Source organism: Schistocerca serialis, chromosome 2 (assembly GCF_023864345.2).
Source record: "Schistocerca serialis cubense isolate TAMUIC-IGC-003099 chromosome 2, iqSchSeri2.2, whole genome shotgun sequence".
NCBI lineage: Eukaryota > Metazoa > Arthropoda > Insecta > Orthoptera > Acrididae > Schistocerca > Schistocerca serialis.
The window spans coordinates 913,074,515-913,099,878 of record NC_064639.1 but is presented as its reverse complement, the minus strand read 5'-3'; the positions used below and the strand labels follow the sequence as shown (position 1 = coordinate 913,099,878).

The 25,364-nt window shown below is 44.2% G+C and overlaps 1 protein-coding gene across 1 annotated transcript in view; it reads left to right on the top strand.

Annotated features, from left to right (window-relative positions):
- The first annotated feature begins 205 nt into the window (after positions 1 to 205).
- LOC126458276 (juvenile hormone acid O-methyltransferase-like) overlaps positions 206 to 25,364 on the top strand; it is a 79,885-nt gene continuing 54,726 nt past the window's right edge. The window contains exons 1-2 of the mRNA XM_050095208.1: positions 206 to 216; positions 20,770 to 20,934. The gene's annotated coding sequence lies outside the window, so the exon portion shown is untranslated. The remainder of the gene's footprint in view (positions 217 to 20,769; positions 20,935 to 25,364) is intronic.

The following is a 25,364-nucleotide window of genomic DNA, read 5'->3' as shown; positions in this document are numbered from 1 at the left end:
AAATCTTACATATGCGTCTATTTCTGTATTTTGTTTTATTCTCATTGTACTTACGTCATTACTATTGGTATGCCATTATTATTTGCTTCCCCTGTCCACCTTCCCTCTCCCTACAGGCCCTCCCCGTAACCCCCACACTCTCCTTCTCCGTTTCTCTTATTTAAGCACTGCCCCTTCACAAGTCTCACCAGTCTGTCTGTATTCTCCCACAAACACGTAAGTTCAGTTTACGTTTGTCGCTTTCTGAAACTGCGCATGAGTTTCTGTGTAACAGTATTCATTTTACAATGATGTTTGCAGTCGAGTTGTTAGGCCATGGTACTTATTTTACTATCCTTGTTCTGACAATTTATAAGAAGCGATCAAAAAAGTTCCCGTCCGAAAGTTGTACAGTCCAGAATCGTTATGCTAATCAGGCACAATCGTCTTGAGCATTGAGGTAATCATACCATTGACACACCAGGTTGAAGATACCCCTTTGGTAAGACACTGTGTCATGCTGCTTGAACAAATCTTATAACTGCCTGCTGCACAAGCTCGTCCGACAGGAATCATCGACCCTTCAAGGCATTTTTTAAGGGACCAAAGGCGTGATAATAGCATGAGAAGAGATCAGGAATACAGGGCGGATGCTCTAGTGTCTCCCACTTGAACTGGATGAGGCTGGCCTCCCAGACAGACCGGCGTCTTGTATCGAGCCGTGACCCGCACGGAACTTGCCGCGCCATTCCATTATGGTGGTTTTCGACAGACGCGCTGCCTCATATACACTCTTCATTCTCCGATAGATGTCTGTCGGTGTTTGTCCTTCGGCGTCAAAAAAAAAAGTAACAGTACGTTGGTCTTGTTTGGACGCATGTGGTAATAATTTCTCCATAGTTCACGTTTATGGATTTACTGCAAACACGTAAGGAAGACAAGAATGCCACTGCCCTTGCCTAGATGTCGGAGCTTATATACTTGCATCGGAGTGGGGCTACTTGCATATGCGCTGTAGCAACGCCCTCAGAGAGTAACTTTTTGATCGCCCCTTATACATTGTTACTTTATTTTTTATATAACTTACACCGGTGTACTTTGTTTTTTTTTTTTTTAACTGTGTTCAGATAACTACTCGAAATGGTATTGTTCGCCGAAGCCCGAACAGATAGTCAAAAACAAAAATACATCACGTAAATGCATGCAGCTGAAGATACACGCTGCTAGAAACAAGTGTAAAGTAAACGTGGGCCTTAACACTCAGATCGTAAGAGCTGTGAGCACTTATTCATGATCGTAACTGCGAAACAAATATCTTCTACGGCAAGCTCTCTGCTTCCCACATTTTTAGAAGTCTCAACACAGGATTATACAGCCAACCGGTTGAAAGTTACTGTTTGGTACATTGACCTAGGTTTCGACACCTACTAAGGATGTCTTCATCAGAATGAAATTTTCATAAACCGTAAAATTACATTGCGGTTTATGAAAATTTCAGCCGGGCAGTTCTAGGCGCTTCAGTCTGGACCCGCGCGACCACTACGGTCGCAGGTTCGAATCCTGCCTCGGCCATGGATGTGTGTGATGTCCTTAGGTTAGTTAGGTTTAAGTAGTTCTAAGTTCTAGGGGACTGATGACCTCAGATGTTAAGTCCCATAGTGCTCAGAGCCATTTGAACCATTTTTGTTTGTTGATAAGACAGTAGAAGTAGGTGTCGAAGCTCAAGGTCAATGCACCAAACAGTAATTTGCAACCGGTAAGCTGTATAATCCTATGTTGAAACTACACAACTGGTCATTAAAATTACTGCACCACGAAGATGACGTGCCACAAACGTGAAATTTAACCGACAGGAAAACGATGACGTTATATGCAAATGATTAGCTTTTGTCTCTGAGCACTATGGGACTTAACATCTATGGTCATCAGTCCCATAGAACTTAGAACTACGTAAACCTAACAAACCTAAGGACAGCACACAACACCCAGTCATCATGAGGCAGAGTGATTAGCTTTTTAGAGAATTCACACAAGGTTGGCGCCGGTGGCGACACCTACAACGTGCTGACATGAGGAAAGTTTCCAACCGATTTCTTAAACTCAAACAGCAGTTGACCGGCGTTGCCTGGTGAAACGTTGTGATGCTTCGTGTAAGGAGGATAAATGCGTATCATCACGTTTCCGACTTTGATAAAGGTCGGATTGTAGCCTATCGCGATTGCTGTTTATCGTATCGCGACATTGCTGCTCGCGTTGGTCGAGATCCAATGACTGTTAGCAGAATATGGAATCGGTGGGTTCAGGAGGGTAATACGGAACGCCGTGCTGGATCCCAACGGCCTCATATCACTAGCAGTCGAGATGACAGGCATTTTATCCACATGGCTGTAACGGATCGTGCAGCCACGTCTCGATCCCTGAGTCAACAGATGAGGACGTTTGCAAGACAACAACCATCTGCACGAACAGTTCGACGACGTTTGCAGCACCATGGACTATCAGCTCGGAGACCATGGCTGCGGTTAGCCTTGACGCTGCATCACAGACAGGAGCGCCTGCGATGGTGTACTCAACGACGAACCTGGGTGTACGAATGGCAAAACATTTTTTCGGATGAATCCAGGTTCTGTTTATAGCATCATGATGGTCGCATGAGTGTTTGGCGACATCACGGTGAACGCACATTGGAAGCTTGTATTCGTCATCGCCATACTGGCGTATCATCCGGCGTGATGGTATGGGGTGACATTGGTTACACGTCTCGATCACCTCTTGTTCGCATTGACGGCACTTTGAACAGTGGACGTTACATTTCAGATGTGTTACCAACCGTGGCTCTACCCTTCATTCGATCCCTGCGAAACGCTACATTTCAGCAAGATAATGTACGACCGCATGTTGCAAGTCCTGTACGGGCCTTTATGGATACAGAAAATGTTCGACTGCTGCCCCGGTCAGCACATTCTCCAGATCTCTCACCAATTGTAAACCTCTGGTCAACGGAGGCCGAGCAATGGCTTGTCACATTTTGCCAGTCACTACTCTTGATGAACTGTGGTATAGTGTTGAAACTGCATGGACAGCTGTACCTGTACACGCCATCCAAGCTCTGTTTGACTCAATGCCCAGGCGCATCATGGGCGTTATTACGGCCAGAGGTGGTTGTTCTGGGTACTGATTTCTCAGGATCTATGCACCCAAATTGCGTGAAAATGTAATCACATGTCGGTTCTAGCATAATATATTTGTCCAATGAATACCCATTTATCATCTGCATTTCTTCCCTGTGTCGCAATTTTAATGGCCAGTAGTGTAGTATACGGTTGCTGAGTAACAGCCATGTTTAAAACTGTAGTTTCGAGAAGTGGTAGTATGGATCAAAACAAGGAAACGATCTCCACTAAACATGGTCTCTACAGTGCAAACTTTCAGAGCTATGAGTGCTTCTTCATTTCGCTACTGTGAAACACATCTCTTATACTGAAGAAGTGCTCATTGCTTTTAAAGTACGCACTTTAGAGCACATGTTTACTGGACTTTTTTTATGTTCCGGTGCATACTGTCTTGTCACAAAACATGGAGAGCAATGAGCTTGGAGTAGAAAAGATTTGTTTCACAGTATCGAAGATGAAAAACTGCTGCGATTTAGAGCCCATGTTTACTGAAACACTTTTGCTTAAAATATCTTGTACTTTCAACTGTATGCCTTTACATCATTACTTATGATACAACTTGTATAAGTGCAAAAGGGGCTGTTTTACGATCCTAATCACAGTAGTTGGTCAAGAATCTCAAGATAGTTTCACTCTTGACAAAGTTGTAACAATATGTTTACTCAGGACTACGTTTTTGGAAAACATGTTCTGTCGTTTTAAACGAGATGTCATTAACATAGTATATACTGATGGGCCCAAACATGGCGGCGCTACTGGTTGTTCTATCGCTTTTCCCGACCATGTCCTCAAAATTTATCTGCCCAATGAGTCGAAAGTATTTGGCGCTGATCTCTACCTGATTCCTAAGGCTTTGTATAAGATGAGACGTGATCAGGTTGGAAATTCATGATATGTTCCTATTCACTCAATATTCCGCAGACCATCCGCCATGTGCTGCCAGCACATAAAGTAGCCTAGAACGGCTTTCTCCAGTTGCCTTTAGACATATCAGTCTGCTGGGTACGAGGACACATGGCAATTCGTGGAACGAGTTTGCCGAAGCCGCTGCCAACAAATCCTAACGAATGTAATCCAAAGTGCTATTCCTCTGCGAACCGTCCGTCATTACTCGGAACGTTCGTAATGTGTCTAAGGCAGGAAGAGTGGCTGGGCATGATGGCTGACAAGTTGATTTCAGTAAAAGGAACTATGAGGCTGTGGCGCACCTCCATACGTCCAGTTAGAAGCGATGATTATTTGCTTGATACGTTTTCGGATGGGAAGCAGCCCATCGAGGCATGCCCTCCTTCTCAAACATGAAGAAGCGCCGGATCGTGATGATTGTGTAGTGCTGACTGCAGTTCGCCACATTTTATCTGAATATACACTGATGGCAAAAAAATCGCAACACCAAGAAGGGACTGTGCGACATGAACGAAAGTTGGTAGGGGTGTTTCCACACCTGAAAGATCACGTCTTTTCAAATTTCACGCCAGTCGCATAGGAGTGGCGCTAGTAGTGCCACTATCAGGATGCAAATCAGGTTTGCTTAAAGTACAAGCTGCAACGGTCGTGAGCGTTGGGCACCTTGGGCGTGTTGATGTTAGTCAAGAACACTTTTAAGGCGACAAAAACGCCATTATCATCACCTCACTGGGTTCGATGGAAGTCGTGCAGTAGGGCTACAAGCAGCTTAATGTTACTTCTTCGCAGATTAAAACAGTGTGCCCGACCGAGACTCGAACTCGGGACCTTTGCGTTTCGCGGGCACGTGCTCTACCAACTGAGCTACCGAAGCACGACCCACGCCCGGTACTCACAGCCTTACTTCTGCCAGCACCTCGTCTCCTACCTTCCAAACCTTACAGAAGCTCTTCTGCGAACCTTGCAGAACTAGCACTCCTGAAAGAAAGGATATTGCGGAGACATGGCTTAGCCACAGCCTGGGGGATGTTTCAAGATTGAGATTTTCACTCTGCAGTGGAGTGAGCGCTGATATCAGCGCTCATATCAGCGCACACTCCGCTGCAGAGTGAAAATCTCATTCAGCTTAATGTTCTTTCTACGCTACTGCAGAATAAATTTTCAGGAATGTAGCCACTGTACATGACTGCTGACAGTGGTGGTCACGGGGATGTACGCAAGAAGACCTGGCTCTGGATGGCCGCGTGGCACTTCCGAGAGGGAAGACGATCGGGCTGGGCGTGTGGCTCTAGCGCATCTCCATCTGTAGCGTCAATCTTACCAGGAGTGACACCACCCACAGTGGCACAAGGCACTGTTACAAGTCGGTTACTGCAACGGCAGCTCCGAGCAAGACGCCTCCAGCGTGCATTCCACTGACCACAAACCACCGCCATTTGTGACTTCAGTGGTGTCAAGGGAGATCTCATTGGAAGCCAGGGTGGAGGTCTGTTAAGTTTCCTGATGAATGCTGGTTCTGCCTCGGTGCCAGTGATGGCTGCGTGTTGGCTAGGAAGAGACCAGATGAAGGCCTTCAACCAACTTGTTGAGTACTAAACACACTAGACCTGCAGCTAGAGGTATGGTCTGGAGTGCAATTTCGTATGACAGCATGGGAACTCTCGCAGTTATTCCACACATCCTGGCTGCAAATTTGTACATCAGTCTGTTGTGCTGCCATTCATAAACAGCATTCCAATAGGATAACGATCGCCCTAATACCGCTGTTCTTATCCTACATGCTCTACAGAGTATTGATTTATTGCCATGGCTCTCTCGATCAGCTGATCGGTATCCAATCGAGCACATATGGGAAATCACCGGACGACAGCTCTAGCGTCATCCACAAACAGCACTAACTGCCCCTGTATTGACCGATCAAGTGCTCAAGGCATGAAACTCCATTTTACAAATTTACAATCACGCGGGATTAGCCGAGCGGTCTAGGGCGCTGCAGTCATGGACTGTGCGGCTGGTTCCGGCGGAGGTACGAGTCCTCCCTCGGGCATGGATGTGTGTGTTTGTCCTCAGCATAATTTAGGTTAATTAGTGTTAAGCTTAGGAACTGATGACCTTAGCTATTAAATCCCATAAGATTTCACACACATTTGAACATTTGAACAAATTGACATCTATCGCTGTACAACACAATGATTGCACGGTTGCATGCTTGCATTCAATATTGTGGCTGTTACACTTATTAATAATGGAACAGCATTTCACATTTCCAATGGCCTGTCTCGAGCTTAAATTAAATTGTGATTTTCCAATGACAATCATTTAAATATGTTAGCTAGACAACTTGTTCCCGAAATTTCATTAATCTACATTAATTATTTTTTGGTGCTGTTTATAAACTGACCTTCCCCTCAATTTTAGTGACTATGAGATGAATGTAGCATGCATTGTTTGATACTGCGTTCTCTCTAAGCCGCTGGGCAGGAGATTTTAGTGTGCGTCGAGGGTGGGTGGCTCATGTTAGTGATAAGATAACTATCATTTCCGGACTTTTATTCTTCCGTTGCTTTTCTGGTCTGAAAACTTATTACAATGGTACGTCTTAAGGCAGTTTTCAGATTTTCTCCATTAAGAGTGACATGTGTGCTAATGTGAGAACGTGTAAGAGAGAGCAAATGTAATATTATTTAAAAAAATATAGCAACGTTTCTCCCCCCCCCCCCCCCCTCTTCCCATGAACCATGGACCACCCGCTGGTGGAGAGGCTTGGGAGTAGATAGCTACAACGTAGGTGCAATCACAACGGAGGGTATCTGTTGAGAGGACAGACAACCGTGTGGTTCCTGAAGAGGGGCAGCAGCTTTTTCAGTAGTTGCAGGGTCAACAGTCTGGATGATTGACTGATCTCACCTTGTAACACTAACCATAACGGCCTTGCTGTGCTGGTACTGAGAATGGCTGAAAGCAAGGGGAAACTACAGCCGTAATTTTTCCCGAGGACATGCAGCTTTAGTGTATGTTTAAATGGTGATGGCGTCCTCTTGGGTAAAATAATCCGGAGGTAATATAATCGCCCATTCCGATCTCCGGGCGGGGACTACTCAGAAGGATGTCGTTATCAGGAGAAAGAAAACGGGCGTTCTACAGATCGGACCATGGATTGTCAGATCTCTTAATCGGGCAGGTAGGTTAGAAAATTTGAAAAGGGAAATGGAAAGGTTAGAGGAACAAGATTTCTGGTCACGTGAATACAGGGCTATAAGTACAAAATCAAATTGGGGTAATGCAGGAGTAGGTTTAATAAAGAATGAAAAAATAGGAATGCGGGTAAGCTACTAGGAACAGCATAGCGAATGCATTATTGTGACCAAGAAAGACACGAAGCCCACACCCACCACAGTAGTACAAGTTTATATGCCAACTAGCTCCGCAGATGACGAAGAGATTGAGGAAATGTATGATGAGATAAAAAAAATCATTCATATAGTGAGGGGACACGAAAATTTAATAGTCATGAGAGAATGGAATTCGATAATAGGAAAAGGAAGAGAAGGAAAAGTAGTAGGTGAATATGCAATGGGGATAAGGAATGAAAGAGGAAGCCGCCTGGTAGAATTTTGCAGATAGCATAACTTAATCATAGCTAACACTTGGTTCAAGAATCATGAAAGAAGGCTGTATACATGGAAGAGGCCTGGAGACATTGGAAGGTTTCAGATACATTATATAATGGCAAGACAGAGATTTAGGAACCAGGTTTTAAATTTTAAGACATTTTCAAGGGCAGATGTGGACTCCGACCACAATTTATTGGTTATGAACTGTAGACTAAAACTGAAGAAGCTGTAAAAGGATAGGAATTTAAGGAGATGGGACCTTGATAAACTGAAAGAACCAGAGGTTGTAGAGAGTTTCAGAGAAAGCAATAGGGAACGATTGACAAGAACTGGGGAAAGAAATTCAGTAGAAGAATAATTAGTAGCTTTGAGGGATGAAATAGTGAAGGCAACAGAGGATCAAGAGGATCAAGACGAGGGCTAATAGAAATCCTTGGGTAACAAGAGAGATATTGAATTAAACTGATGGAGAAAATATAAACATTCAGTAAATGAAGCAGGCAAAAAGGAATACAAACATCTCAAAAATGAGGTCGACAGGAAGTGCAAAATGGCTAAGCAGGGATGGCTAGAGGACAAATGTAGATATGTAGAGGCACATATCACTCGGGATAAGATAGGTACTTCCTACAGGAAAATTAAAGAGACCTTTGGCGAATAGTAAACCACTTGTATGAATATCAAGAGCTCATATGGGAAACCAGTTCTAAGCAAAGAAAGGAAAGCAGGAAGGTGGAAGGAGTATACAGAGGGTCCACACAAGGGCGATGTACTGGAGGGCAATATTATGGAAATGGAAGCGGACGTAGATGAAGATGAAATGCTAGATATGATACTGCGTGACGAGTTTGACAGAGCACTGAAAGACCTAAGTCGAAACAAGGCCCTAGGACTAGGCAACATTCCATTAGAACTACTGATAGCCTAGCGGGAGCCAGTCCTGACAAAACTCTACCATCTGGTGAGCAAGATGTATGAGACAGGCAAAATACCCTCAAGCTTCAAGAAGAATATAATAATTCAAATCCCAAAGAAAGCAGGTGTTGACAGATGTGAAAATTACCGAACTATCACTTTCATAAGTCACGGCTGCAAATTAGTGACACGAATTCTTTACAGACGAATGAAATTACGTAGTATCCGACCTTGGGGAAGGTCAGCTTGGATTCTGTAGAAATATTGGAACACGTGAGGCAATACTGACCCTACGACTTATCTTAGAAGATAGATTAATGAAAGGCAAATCTACGTTTCTACCATTTGTAGTGTAGCGGTACCACCGTTTAAGACGGGAAAAGGTTACCAGTAACTCCATTAATTCAACTTAGGGTACCAACAGGGAGCGAAGCACTTGTTTACCGTAAACCATACAGAATACCAAGGTATTTGCAGCTAATTATGGAGGATTTCATTGATCAGCAGCTTGCGGACGGTATTATAGAGCATAATAATAGTTGCTGGGGAGTGGGCACTGTCGTTGTGCCTAAAAAATCTATGGATGAAACTAAGAAATACAGGTTCTGTTGTAACTACTGATACCTCAATAATAAGACAGTAATGGACGCATACCCCATTCCAAATATATGGGAGACTTTGGATCACTTAGGACAGTGCCAGTACTTTTCTGCGATGGATTTGACAAGTGGTTATCATCAGTTAGAGGTGGCTCCAGAGGATCGTCCAAAAACTACTTTCTCTAATCTGAGAGGCCATTACCAGTACATCAGAGTGCCATTCGGTTTGAAAAACGCTCCAGTAACGTTTCAAATGTTGCTAGACAGTGTGTTGAGCGGTTTGAAAACACGGCAGTGTCTTGTCTATTTGGATGACATTATATTGTTTTCAAGTAGTATGGAGCAGCACAGACAGCGGTTAAGGGAAGTCTTTATGAGGTTAAGAGCAGCTCGTTTGACTTTGAGCCTGGAGAAGCGTCATTTTTCATTGGAAGAAGTGGAATATTCAGGTCATATAACCACTTAGGACGGAGTGCGAACAGGTCCGAGGTTGGTACAGGCTGTAAGGGATTTTCGGGAGCCCAAAACAGTTAAGGAAGTGCAATCATTCGTCGGAATTTGCAATTTCTATCGAAAGTTTGTGAATGGTTTTGCAGATTTAGGACAGCCATTGACGCTATTGTTACGGAAGGGTGTGAAATTTGAGTGGACAGGAGAATGTCAGAAAGCGTTTGAAAAACTGAAAGAAGTTTTAACATCAAGTCCGGTTCTTGTGTTTCCAGATTTTGAAAAGGAAATTATTCCAGCATGCAATGCATCGAATCCAGCATTAGGGTGTGTTCTTAGTCAGGAAATTGATGGAAAAGAACATCCTGTAGCCTATGCGTCTAGGCAGTTGAATGCAGCAGAGAGGAATTACTCAACAACAGAGAGGGAGATGCTTAGCGTAATCTATAGAATCACGTATTTTAAATGTTATTTATATGGGAGAAGATTTCAGGTAGTGACAGATCATGCTCCATTGAAGTGGTTTTTGGGGTTAAAGGATCCATCCACTAGACTCGCTAGGTGGGCTGTGAGGCTTAGTGAATTCGACTACGAGGTGGTGCACAAGCCTGGGAAGAAGCACGGTAATGCGGATGCACTGAGTAGATGGGTGGCAAAAGTAGAAGTTATAGGTTATGACCTAGCAGTATGGCAAGGATTACAAGACACTGACAACGATTGTAAAGTATATCAGACACAGCCACAATTTAATATGTACAACGGTCTTCTGTGCAGGGAAACGAAGTTAGGGCCAAGGGTGGTAGTGCTAGCGAAACTCACAGATGAGGCTTTAAAGGAAGTACATGATAACGTGTTATCTGGTCATGGTGGGAGTAGAGCGACGAATAGGAGAGTGGTGGAGAGGTATTGGTGGAGAGGTAAGAAAGTAGATGTGGATCAGTATGTCAAGAATTGTATACTATGTGCGAAGAGAGCAGATTTGAGACATAAACGGATACAGCTACAACGATTGCCGGAAGCGACATGTCCGTTTTCTGTGTTGGGAATTGATGTTTTAGGACCTTTCAGTCGATCACCAACGGGGAACAGATTCGTTCTGACAATATCAGGTCATTTTTCGAGGTATGTGGAAATGATGGCTATGCCAAATCAACAGACAGCAATGGTCGTGCAAGCATTAGTAAATTACTGGATTTTGAAGTTTGGTGTATGAGAGGCAATAATTACTGACCAAGGGACCAACTTCATGTTGGATTTAATGAAGCGGTTGTGTAAATTGTTGAACGTAAAGAAGCTGAGGATGAGTGTGTTGCATCCACAGGCAAACGGAAGGACAGAACGGGTACACAGAACAATTGGGAAGATGCTGAGTTTTTATGTGGATTCCCATCACCGTCAGTGGAACGAATATTTGAAGCATATTGTGTGTGCATACAATGCAAAAGTCCATGCCAATACCAGTTTGTCTCTGTATGAGGTAGTGTACGTGCGAAAAACGCCGTCATCGTTTGATTTAGTGAAGCTACAGAAAGGAAGGACCAATGAATCTGTACGTCAATTCACGAGGACAATTCGCGATGTTTGGAAACGGGTACAAAAGGCAAATACAAAGGCTTTGGAAAGGCAGGAAGACGCAGTGAAGCGGAAAGGAAGTTTACCGCGGTATAGAGTAGGGCAATGCGTAATGTTATCCAGCCCCTATACGCCAAGAGGGAAAACGAAGAAGTTCGTCACGAGGTATCAAGAGCCATACCAAGTAGTTGAAACCACATCCCTCATTAATGTTATGCTTCAGCTGCTAATTAGAACAACGATAGTGCACATTGGGGGTTGTGGCCATTTAAGGGTTGTCCGGATGTGATTTCAGGCATGTCACAGGAAGGTAAGGGGAAGAAAGAGAGAGTGAAGAGAGGTGTTCAGTGCTTGTTATGTGTCATTGGGTTTCCATTGATTAATTAGGCATTGTATCTTCATATGTTGTATGTGTTTCCGAGAATTGTGAGCCTACTGGGGACATCAGTCTTTTTGAAGAGGGAGGAAGGGTGATGGTGATCCCTGTCCTCAGGTCACTGAAAATGGGAGCGTTGAGCAAGTTTGTAGAAGTAAAAAACTGAGGAGGTATTGCTGATCACGGCAGTTAACAGCCGGTATGCCGAGATGACAAGGGAGGAATTACAGAGCTGCCATAGAGGGAGGGTAATGGTATGTCCAGCCAGGGTGATAAGCACCAATCCAGACACGTACATGGTGCAGTTATTTTTAGCTAGGAGGGAAGAAACAGACTGTCCAAGTGACATCGTGGAGCCAAACTTGAGCTTGCAATGGGTCGGGATGCATTGGATAATCTCCACCTACGAAAAACTAATAGCAGTAGCAAGTTGTTTTGAGCAGGGAATATTTCCCAAAGTGAAACATATAGAGCTCGAGCGGAGCAGAATCTTAATCAATGGATCTGCGTGTAACATAATAGGACCAACCTTCCATCTGCCAGCGTCAATTTCAGGAGTCACGCAATTGAATGTTACACAGCCATAGCTGATCTGGCCAGAAGCAGGTTAAGAGTTTTGCCAAGGCAGAATCTGACCTTGTTAAATCAAACTCTGGAGTCAGGTCTGTTGAGATCTGTAAACCAGTTCACTTCAGAGGAAGAGGGCCGCATATCAGCTGAACAGCTTGTGCAGCATGTCGCTCAATATAGGGAAAGGCACCGACAGTTAACGATCATCTTGAGCACCTCTATGCCAAGTGTCATTGCAGCCGTAACAATTTTGTGTGTTGTTTTTATTCTGATCAGGCGGAGAGCCAATTCCAAGACAGAACTGATGGTAGTCCAAACCCTAGTGGATTGGATACCGAGGGCACAAGACGGGTAGATAAGAGGTTGATCGTTCATTAAGTGGAGTAGTCATCCAGTAAGGAATTTTTACGTTTTGTCTCGTGTTTTAAGAGGACTAGACCACGTCTAAGTTTCCTAATAGTAATAGTAAATATGTCAGAAGTATGTGCCGATCCAAACAAGTTTAAGAGTAGTTAGAGGTCGACCCAGGGACTGGGTCTTTCCGAAGGGGTGAATAATGTAGCGGCATCACCGTTTAAGATGGGAAAAGGTTAACTTTGGTTCAATATTTCAAAGCGCACAAGCTATAGCCTGAAGCAGGTCTGTTGACAGTAAGTTACACTATCAGCGGTTGCGAAGTAGACTGGAGGCCACATGGCCATAGACCCGCTGAAAAGAGTAAACGCAGCGGTTTGCATGGCGCATGTTACAGGCAGAAGGGGCCCACTGGCCAACCCAGGTGTTATGAGTACATGACTCAGAGTGGCGCGCTAGCAAAACAGAGGCGCACGCCAGCGTATAAATAGGTGCCAGTTCACTAACAAGGCCTTCAAGTGTGACAGCTATCCTGGATGGCAGGGCATGTCACACCACCGGCTACATGCAGCGGCAGATGGGGTGCCAGCATTCCAGTCCACAGCAAGTCGCTGGTTCGAATCTCTGAGGCCAACGCGGGGTCTGCATCCAGCCAGCAGTGGGCCACACCACAGCTCACTACTGCGGGCACTCATGTTGGCTCCCAACACACGTCAGAGGCATGACGAGACAATGGCCGCAGATTCGGACACTGGATCACGGGGGCTTGTTGTCATTGCGATCTTAGCCACATCAACGAGGAAGCACGCCACAGACCGCATTGCAGCTCCCCCACGAGCGACACTGAGGCAACAGGGACGGAGGCCACTGAGTCGACTGCCAGAACCTCCTAACATCGTCACAACTCTGCAGCCATACAAGGCTGACACGCAGTATTGCGCTGTATGGGTCACTGAGGCAGCTTTTCCACGACAAGCCATTTCGCAGACAGCAAAGTGGCATCCTCAGCATTGCGGGACCTGGTGACACAGACTGAGAGGAATGGGGGCACTGTCGCTGGAAATAATAAATCACTTGGGAAACTCGGACGAGTTTTTATACAGTGCATCCTGACAGCCTGTCCTCATCCAAAATTCACTCTACAGTAGACTTACAGATGGATTTTGATAATGTTGATTGGAATATTCTCTTTCCAATTCTGAAGGTCGCAGAGGTCAAATACATGGAAGGAAAGGCTACTTAGAATTTGTACAGAAACTAGATGGCAGTTGAAAGAGTCAAGGGGCATGAAAGGAAGCAGTGGTAGGGAAGGGAGTGAGACGGAGTTGTAGCTTGTCCCCAATGTTATCCAATATGTATATTGAGCAAGCAGTAAAGGAAACAAAAGAAAAGTTTGGAGCAGGAATTAAAATTCGCGGAGAAGAAATAAAAACGATGTTTGCTGATGATTCTGTAATTCTGCAAGAGACAGCAAAGGACTTGGAAGAGCAGCTGAACGGAACGGACAGTGTCTTGAAAGGAGGATATAAGATAACATCAACGAAAACATAATGAGGATAATGAAATGTACTCGAATTTAATCAGATGATGCTGAGGGAAATAGATTAGGAAATGAGACACTTAAAGAAGTAAAGGAGTTTTGCTATTTGGGGAGCAAAATAACTGATGATGGTTGAAGTAGAGAAGATATAAAATGTAGACTGGCAATGGCTAGGAAAGCGTTTCTGAAGAAGAAAAATTTGTTAACATCGAGTATAGATTTAAGTGTCAGGAAGTCTTTTCTGAAAGTATTTGTATGGAGTGTAGCCGCGTATGTAAGTGAAACATGGACGATAAATAGTTTAGATAAGACGATACTAGAGGCTTTCGGAATGTGGTGCTACAGAAGAATGCTGAACAATAGATAATGTAACTAATGAGGAGGTATTGAATAGAATTGGGGAGAAGAGGAATTTGTGGCACAACTTGACTAGAAGAAGGGATCGATTGATAGGACATACTCCAGGGCATCAAGGGGTCGTCAATTTAGTATTGGAGGGCAGCGTGAAGGGTAAAAATCGTAGAGGGAGACCAAGAGATGAATACACTAAGCAGATTCAGAAGGATGTAGGTTGCAGTAGGTACTTGGAGATGAAGATGCTTGAACAGGATAGGGAGCATGGACAGCTGCATCAAACCAGTCTCTGAACTGAAGACCACAACAACAACAGCAAATTTTCATCTATTTTTATTTAAACTAGTAGTAGTAGTAGAACGCGTTTCGATCTTTCAAGCACAGTAGTAAATGATGATATCGACAGTGTCAAATATTAACCTTTAGCGCTGTCAGTGTCATCATTTACTACTGTACTATAAACGTAAGTTTAATTACTATAGTATTGGCAAAATAACTGATGATGGTTGAAGTAGAGAGGATATAAAATGTAGACTGGCAATGGCTAGGAAAGCGTTTCTGAAGAAGAAAAATTTGTTAGTGCCGTCAGCCATCTTTAAATGCAGTATTTAATGCTGTCATCCAGGTTTACACTATATATTCTGATGATGCTCTTGTTCATTTGAAAAGCGAAATAAAAAATACTAAGTGCGACTTGCGGCTGTTTTCAAGAACTTATTTAGGGTGACATTTTGGGATGCACGTTTGTGAGAATATACACTCCTGGAAATGGAAAAAAGAACACATTGACACCGGTGTGTCAGACCCACCATACTTGCTCCGGACACTGCGAGAGGGCTGTACAAGCAATGATCACACGCACGGCACAGCGGACACACCAGGAACCGCGGTGTTGGCCGTCGAATGGCGCTAGCTGCGCAGCATTTGTGCACCGCCGCCGTCAATGTCAGCCAGTTTGCCGTGGCATACGGAGCTCCATCGCAGTCTTTAACACTGGTAGCATGCCGCGACAGCGTGGACGTGAACCGTATGTGCAGTTGACGGACTTTGAGCGAGGGCGTATAGTGGGCATGCGGGAGGCCGGGTGGACGTACCGCCGAATTGCTCAACACGTGGGGCGTGAGGTCTCCACAGTACATCGATGTTGTCGCCAGTGGTCGGCGGAAGGTGCACGTGCCCGTCGACCTGGGACCGGACCGCAGCGACGCACGGATGCACGCCAAGACCGTAGGATCCTACGCAGTGCCGTAGGGGACCGCACCGCCACTTCCCAGCAAATTAGGGACACTGTTGCTCCTGGGGTATCGGCGAGGACCATTCGCAACCGTCTCCATGAAGCTGGGCTACGGTCCCGCACACCGTTAGGCCGTCTTCCGCTCACGCCCCAACATCGTGCAGCCCGCCTCCAGTGGTGTCGCGACAGGCGTGAATGGAGGGACGAATGGAGACGTGTCGTCCTCAGCGATGAGAGTCGCTTCTGCCTTGGTGCCAATGATGGTCGTATGCGTGTTTGGCGCCGTGCAGGTGAGCGCCACAATCAGGACTGCATACGACCGAGGCACACAGGGCCAACACCCGGCATCATGGTGTGGGGAGCGATCTCCTACACTGGCCGTACACCACTGGTGATCGTCGAGGGGACACTGAATAGTGCACGGTACATCCAAACCGTCATCGAACCCATCGTTCTACCATTCCTAGACCGGCAAGGGAACTTGCAGTTCCAACAGGACAATGCACGTCCGCATGTATCCCGTGCCACCCAACGTGCTCTAGAAGGTGTAAGTCAACTTCCCTGGCCAGCAAGATCTCCGGATCTGTCCCCCATTGAGCATGTTTGGGACTGGATGAAGCGTCGTCTCACGCGGTCTGCACGTCCAGCACGAACGCTGGTCCAACTGAGGCGCCAGGTGGAAATGGCATGGCAAGCCGTTCCACAGGACTGCATCCAGCATCTCTACGATCGTCTCCATGGGAAAATAGCAGCCTGCATTGCTGCGAAAGGTGGATATACACTGTACTAGTGCCGACATTGTGCATGCTCTGTTGCCTGTGTCTATGTGCCTGTGGTTCTGTCAGTGTGATTATGTGATGTATCTGACCCCAGGGATGTGTCAATAAAGTTTCCCCTTCCTGGGACAATGAATTCACGGTGTTCTTATTTCAATTTCCAGGAGTGTATATATTTAGATGGATCCCCTGCAAATCACATTTAAGTGCCTGGCAGAGGGTTCATAGAACCTCCTTCACAATTCTCTATTCCAATCTCGTATAGCTCGCTGAAAGAACGAACACCTATATCTTTCCGTACGAGATCTGATTTCCATTATTTTGTCATGGTGATACTTTCTCCCTATGTAAGTCGGTGTCAACAAAATATTTTCACATTCGGAGGAGAAAGTTGTTGATTGGAATTTCGTGGGAATATTCCACCGCAACGAAAAACGCCTTTGTTTTACTGATGTCTACCCCAAATACTTTATCATTTCAGTGTCACTCTCTCCCCTATTTCGCGATAATACAAAACATGCTGCCTTTCTTTGAACTCTATCGATGTACTCCGTCAGTCCTATCTGGTAAGGATTCCACACCGCGCAGCAGTATTCTAAACGAGGACCGACAAGCGTAGTATAGGCAGTCTCCTCAGTAGAACTGTTACATTTTCTAAGTGTTCTCGCAATAAAACGCACTCTTTGGTTAGCCTTCCCCACAACATTTTCTATGTGTTCCTTCCAGTTTAAGTTGTTCGTAACTGTAATTCCTAGGTATTTAGTTGAATTTACGGCCTTTAGATTTGATTGATTTATCGTGTAACCGAAGTTTAACGACTTCCTTTCAGCACTCATGTGGATGAGCTCACACTTTTCGTTATTTACGGTCAACTGCCAATTTTCGTATCATACAGATATCTTTTCTAAATCGTTTTGCAAGTTGTTTTGATCTTCTGATTACTTTTTTAGTCGATAAACGACAGCGTCATGTGCAAACAACCTAAGAAGGCTACTCAGATTATCTCCCAAATCATTCATATGGATAAGGAACAGCGAAGGCATATAACACTACCTTGGGGAACACCAGAAATCACTTCTGTTTTACTCGATGACTTTCCGTCAGTTACTACGAAATGTGACCTCTCTGACAGGAAATCACGAATCCAATCACATAACTGAGACTATATTCCATAAGTACGCAATTTCACTACGAGACGCTTGTGTGGTACTGTGTCAAAAGCCTTCCGGAAATCCAGAAATAAGGAATCAATCTGAAATCTCTTGTCAATAGCACTCAGCACTTCATGTGAATAAAGAGCTAGTTGTGTTTCACAAGAAGGATGTTCTCTAAACCCATGTTGACGGTGTGCCAATAGTCCGTTTTCTTTGAGGTAATTCGTTATGTTCGAACAGAATATATGTTCTAAAATCCTGCTGCATATCGACGTTAACGATATGGGCCTCTAATTTAGTGGATTACTCCTACTACCTTTCTTGAATATTGGTGTGACCTGTGCAACTTTCCAGGCTCTGGGTACGGATCTTTCGTCGAGCGAACGGTTGTATATGATTGTTAAGCATGGAGCTATTGCATCGGCATACTCTGAAAGGAACCTAATTGGTATACAGTCTGGACTAAAAGACTTGTTTTGATTAAGTGATTTCAGTAGCTTCACTACTCCGAGGATATTTACTTCTACGTTACTCGTGTTGGCAGCTGTTCTTGATTCGAATTCTGGAATATTTACTTCGTCTTCTCTTTCGATTTTCAGTTTCTGCAAATAAGTTCATTATTTTTCGTTTGTTGGCCAGGTGGAGTATGTTGCACATTTGTTCTACAGGTAACTGAAGGTGAACGTCAAGTGACCGACGTAGCTCACAACTTACAAATAGTCTACCTGGTTAATAAAAGAAGAAAAATGAACTTCAATGAAGAAACTGAATTATGAAAATCTGTTGTTGTATCTTTTTTATTTGTAAATGTCATTCCAACTGTGAGTAAAATTTTGATTATTAATTTTTAGATAAAATGTACTACATTACTTCTACTTAATAATCTCAGACAGTACTTAACTCATTCACGCCAAACAATTTCGGTTCTGTGTAGTCATACAGAAGCTTAAACTAGAATTAGTACTTTCAGAACCTGTAGGCAAAATTCAATTTTGATCGCAGATAAAACTTCTGTATGCCATAAAAGTTGTCAGTCGGCAAAATTGCGGATACCGGGCTGTTTTTGTACAAGATAGAAGCGAGCAGGTATTGGCGCCACATCTATAAACGCGATAATCGAAATAACAGCAAGCTGAGTAGGAAGTTAAGTACACGCAGCCAGCGATATAGCGTATATATACAAGTCGCAAAGTGTAGTAACCAAACAAAATTTTTATTTTGCACAGGGCGGCTGCAGCCTTCTATTTGCTGTCGATATTTTAAGAGATGTACTTGCTGAAGATTCAAATATGTATTACGCTAACTGAGCATGGATGAAGGCATGAAACGCGTATAAGAACAAGTAAAAATACTGCCTTGACACAGTGGTAACACCAGTTCCCGTCAAATGAGCGATGTTAAGCGGTGTCGCGCTGGGCTAGCACTAGGATGGGTGGCCATCCGGTCTGCGGATCGCTGTTGACAAGTGGGAAGACACTCAGCCCTTGTGAGCCAAACGGAGGAACTACTTGAAACTTCCTGGCAGGTTAAAACTGTGTGCCGGACAGAGACTCGAACTCGGGGCCTTTGCGTGGCAGAAGTAAAGCTGTGAGGACGGGGTGTGAGTCGTGCTTGGGTAGCTCAGTTAATAGAGCACTTGCCCGCGAAAGGCAAAGGTCCCGAGCTCGAGTCTCTATCCGGCACACAGTTTTAATTTGTCAGGAAGTTTTATATCAGCACACACTCTGCTGCAGAGTGAAAATCTCATTCTGAGGAACTACTTGATCGAGAATAGCGGCTCCGGTCTCGCAGACTGACATACGGCCGGGAGAGCGGCGTGCTGACCACATACCCTTCCATATTCTCATCCAGTGACGCCCGTGGGCTTGGGATGACACGGCGGCCGGTCGGTGCCATTGGGCCTTGTTCGGGCGCAGATTAGTTTTAAAAATACGCGAAGAAGTGACTGCTTGCTGTATTTCTTAAGGTAATTTGATCCATAGCCACGGAGTTAAAAAACTAATAAAATGGATAAATTAAATGTGATATCAGCTAGTTTCTGACATGTCTACATTTTGTATGTATTAACCACATTCATGTCATGTAGGATTTGCCAGGGTGCCGATAACCACGATGTTGACCGCCCTAAACAAACAACAACAAAGTTGTTTCTAGAATGAAAGTTCTGCAAGGTGCGCAGGAGAGCTTCTGTGAAATTTAGAAGGCAGGAGACGACGTACTGCCGGAAATAAAGCTGTGAGGACGGGGTGTCAGGCGTCCTTGGGTAGCTCAGTTGGCTGCCGGAACGGTAGCTCAGCGTGTTCGGTCAGACGGTTAGCTACCCTCTGTAACAAAAAACTGAGTGAATGGATCAAGAACCTAAATGGGTGTCATCGGACGTCCGCCCAAAACAAATTCAACGAACAATATAGAACAAAAGTAGATCAACCAAGAAAAAAATTGCTGGAGCACCTGCCCCCAATAGGCAAAGGTCCCGAATTCGAATCTCGGTCCGACACACAGTTTTAAACTGCCAGGAAGTTTCAAAGCCGTTTCTCCTTAACAACTGTTTCTACACCGCAGACGAGTTCTTTAATAGAAATAATTTGTCAATTACAAACCTGTAAAAGGCCAGCACATACTCCAATTTTGTAAGACTTTGTTCAACTGACACGCTCGACGTCATAACATTTATCACGAATAATATGTACGGAACATGGAACTAAGAAATCACCTAAGTAACTACATGTAGTAAAATAAGAATATCGTCAGTTGCTTGATGTAGTTCAGGAAAACCACAGAAATCCTGAAGTCTAAGAACAGGACGAGGATTCCGTACAGGTACAAGGCTGGTTGACGATTATCTGAAGGCAATATAACAGAAAAAACGTACAAGATGCACAGACTTGTTGTCTACAAAGAACCGTTGATTACGTTGCAGGTTTCATTTTGTATTTGGCCCTACCTCTCCATGGCAGCGTGATCTATACCTGTCGGCAACTGTTGTGTTAGAAGCCGAAGTCATTAAAGAAGATTAATACCAGACTTTCCACATGAATGGCTGCCAATTATTTCCAGCCCATCATGTAAATAACTGTGTGACCTATTAGACTCGTTTCAGAACAGATGCCGGCAAGAGAAATCTCAACAACTACGCCTGACGACACCGAAACTGAAAATTTATACAGCGTCGACGCTTCGTTAACTGTAATCGCACTTTTTTCCAGGTTGGTGCTGACGCTCATTGGCTACGCGTTCACAGACCAGCAGTCTCCTTGCTCGTCCTTGGGAATAACAGGCCTGCTGCTCGCTATATAACCGTCCTGAGGTGCCTACCCCACTCCACCTCACTTCGCAGGTACCAGCGCTCACTTGCGGCATCCGTGACTGAGGTCAGTGACAACCAGTACTTTTAACTTTGTGCTTGTTTCTGATGCATTTTCGCCGTATATCATATGCATTGTCTTGGAGTAATTTATGAATGTATTTCTTTTTGATTATGTTCAGCCTTCAGCAGACACTATTTATTTACTTCTTTTTTACTCAGAATTGTTTCGTTGAAATTACAGATCTTCAGAAGTTCCTTTTATTTCGTTTCTGACAAATAACAGGGTAAATTACATTTAACTGTCTGTACAGTCAGAATTTCAGTTTTTCATTGAAGCATTTGTACAGATTGTAAAAAGTAGTCTTTCCTGTTATTTGATAGAAAGCAAATAAAGAACCCACTGAAGATTATGTAACTTCAAAGAAACATGTCTGGGTACAAAAGAAGAAGAAAATGTGTTTGCTCAATGTGAAAATTCTCCAAAAAAAACTTATGCCACTAGGGAGAAACACTACGTCAAGATAAATTATGCTTACAAATTTGTTTCTGTATACACAACGAAATTCCTCAAACCGCTGTATGGAGCACGATGGAGGGTGTTAGGTAGCATAGCCATTACAAAGCAATAATGACTTTCGGATACTTCTTCTCACATCCCTATGTCTGTTATCTCCTCTTGACGAGGGATGGTGTTGAAAATGGTCTGGCTGTCAAAATCGAATACCGACATACCGATTACGGCAACTGACAATGTTTCTCCATACGTTGCCAGTTTAAGACCCCCGAAAACATCTCTAACTTTTTCCAAAAGAATAAACCGGCTCGTTTGTCTCAAGAACACAGTTGAACCGTTACAGCAGTGCTTGATGCTTGAATACAGAAATAATAATAAAATCTCACACAGCACTGCAGCGTATCATTTCCTTTGCCCTCTCGCAGCTTTTATCTGGGAATCTACGACTACCCGAAATTTTTTTTTCTCTCTTCCACTTATCCTAATTTATATTGCTTCGTAACGTCGCCACGTGACTGAGTCAAGATGCCACAGACAAACTGCGATCAAGTACTATTAGTTTTTACTTATCTTTATTTATGACAGTTTACTAATAACAACACATCCGAAAAATTACACTGCGCTGGTTTCCATTTCCTGTGATATCATTTGATGTGAAGCCAACATCGTCAGAGAACTATGACCTGTATGTGACCGTGTCTCTCACTTTTTCCTAGTGAGTCAAACATACAGGGTGACAATTCTTGAACTATACGAAATAAAATCGTCATACCTTCTGAACGGTTTGCGTTCGGACATTCAAACTGCACGGTTGGCCGCGGGGCATGATGGGAATTAGTATGTGCATGCGCACTCACTTTGTTGTTGTCGGCCATTTGCCCGTGAAAATGTCACGGTACAGTTCATTTGGAGGAATGAGAATGCGCATTTCGCAATCGAGAAGTCGCTACACCCACAACGGGTGACTGGTGTGCAATGTCCAGTCACGGAATAATCGGTGCGATATTCCTCGATGGCACGGTGACTACCGAACGGTAAGTGAAGGTTTTGGAAGGTGATTTCATCCACATTATCCAAGGTGTCCCTGACTTCGACAAGATGTGGTTCATGTAAGAAGGAGCTCGACCCCATCGAAGCAGGAGAGAGTTTTATGTCCTGGAAGAGCACTTTGGGGACCACATTATGGCTCTGGGGTACCAAAAGGCCACCATCATGAGCCTCGATTGGCCGCCATATTCTCCGGATCTGAACACGTGCCACTCCTTTTGGTGGGTCTGTATTAAAGACAAAATGCACAGCAATAACCCCAAAACCATTGCTGAGATGAAAACAGCCAATCAGAAGGTCATCGACAGCATAGATGTCTCGACACTTCTGCGGGTCATGCAGAATTTCGCTATTGGTCTGCGCCACATCGTCACAAATGATGGCAGGCATATCGAACATGTCATAACCTAATCCTAATATCTGTAGTAATGTTTACATGTTGAATGAAAGCCCGCTACGTTAGCCGATAGCGCTAATGCGCTGCTTCGTGGACTCGGGTAGGCGCGCCGGCCCCGGATCGAATCCGCCCGGCGGATTAACGACGACGGTTGGTGTGCCCGCTGGCCTGGATGTGGTTTTTAGGCGGGTTTCCACATCCCCCTAGGTGAATATCGGGCTGGTCCCCACGTCCCGCCTCAGTTACATGGCTCACAGACATCTGAACACTTTCGCATTATTCCATGGGTTACACTAGTCGCAGACAGTTGGGGGACACTAATTCCGTCCTGGGGGGTACGGGGTGGCGACAGGAAGGGCATCCGGCCACCCCTTAATCTAACATTGCCAAATCCGATTAACCATGCTGACCTGCGGGACAAAGGCACAAGAGAAAGAAAGAAAGTTTACGTGTTGAATAAAGTGTGTGCACGCCGTTGTTTGTAACTAATTTACATTTTTTTTCAAGTAATTCAATAATTGTGAACCTTTATGTTGTCCCTGGAGGGATGGTCAGTATTCAGGGATATGCAGCAAAGCTCATTTGAAGCAAAATACGTCGTATGGCAATATACCCTATTCCTAATGATTCACGAGAGAGAAGACATTCATTGTACATTTGTGTTTCGATTAGTAGCGCGTTCGTATGTGTCTTACCCAGAACACCTCTCTGACGCTTTGTTCTAGCCCAGCTTATATCGTTGCTTTCAGTCTCGTTGCTCGGGATTTCTTATTGCCATTAAACTATTCCGTTGAACGGCGCAGTTGTCCATGCCGTGTTGTGAGTTAGTTATTGCGAGGGCCTAAATGTATCAGACAGAAGCATCGATTAACTGTGTTTATACATGTGCTGGCTAAAATGCCACGTAGCCACATTAAAAAAGAATATACAGATATTGTATAGCTTCTGCGACGGTAGTGCTCCTGTTGCTGTCGAAGAATACCGTCGGCGCTTTCCGACATGTCGAATTTCTGATCGGATTTTTCAATTGGAACTTTATAACACGCATGTCGTGCATGTGCAGATGTCTAAACCTGACAATGTATTGAATAATGCCGAACATAAGTAAAATGTACATTAAATGTGTTCTGTCTATGAAACCATTCTGGTTAGTGCATATGTCCATATGAAGTTCGCCGCTTCGAACGATCGTTCCTGTCATATCTCTGAATATTGGCCACTCCAGTATAAGGTGAGGTATTTTAAACAGGATATCCACAATACGGGGTGTCTTACTATGGTACTTGCAAGCGAAATGGAGTGGGTAGACGACAATAAAACAACCAAATAATCCTTAAAAAACATGGGAAAGGAAACTAATCATTTTCCTAATACGACGTGTTACGACACAGTTCATGTTCGTCTTATAACCGAGTCTCCGAGGATCCGAACTGCAGATCTGCACTTGAGGACAAATACAATATAACAAGTGATCCACATAGCCACAATTCACGTGGTCTGCAGAGAACAGATTCAGATGTAGATGCAGATAGAGACAAGCATCCACAATGCGTTCACAGAGTTCATCGACGCTGTCATCAGGCTTGAATACATCAAAACTCTTAAGTAACCCCAAACAAAATAATCAACTGGTTTCAAGTCGAGAGAACTGGAATGCCACGGCACTGGCGAGTCACGACCGATACACTTGTTGTTGAAATGCTTTTTACCAGTACTTGGGCATCTGGGACGATGAAAAATCAAACTAGGTTAGTTTATCACTTTGTAATTTACACATCACTTGTAGCGTTTCGAAATAAATGTAGCCTTGAAACTTCCTGGCAGATAAAAACTGCATGCCGGACTGAGACTCGAACTCGAGACCTTTACCTTTCGCCGGCAATAGCTCTACCATCTGAGCTACCTAAGCATGACACACACAACTCCTCCTCTCAGTTTTTATTCCGCTAGTACCTCGTCTCCTACCTTCCAAACTTCACAGAAGCTCTCCTGCAGACCTCCTGGAAGAATGGCTTAGCCACAGCCTGAAGGAATCTTCCAGAATGAAATTTTCACACTGCCATGAAGTTTCATATCAGCGCACACTCCGCTACGGAGTGAAAATTTAATGCTGGAAATGCAGCCCTATATATTAACGGTTTTGTAGCACTGGCATGACCGCACTAATTTATTGTGCACATTGTGATAAATCTGACGTACGTTTACAGTTGCCCAAATACGTCGTAGACATTTTTAATGGAACTACATACTTTATCTGTGGCATTGGAAACAGCCACGAAAGACAACTTCAGCGGCATAACATAAAATGTGGAACTTGATTAAATAGTAACAAGATAATAGAGCTGTAAACGGCAGTCCTTCCTCCAAGAGAAAAGGTGGCACAAAGTTAGTTGTTTGGTTGATTTGGGGAAAGGGACTAAACAACAAACTCATCAGTCACATCAGATTAGGGACGGATGGCGAAGGAATTAGGCCATGCTCTTTCAAACGAATCATCCTGGCATTTGTCAGAAGCGATTTAGGGAAATCACGGAAA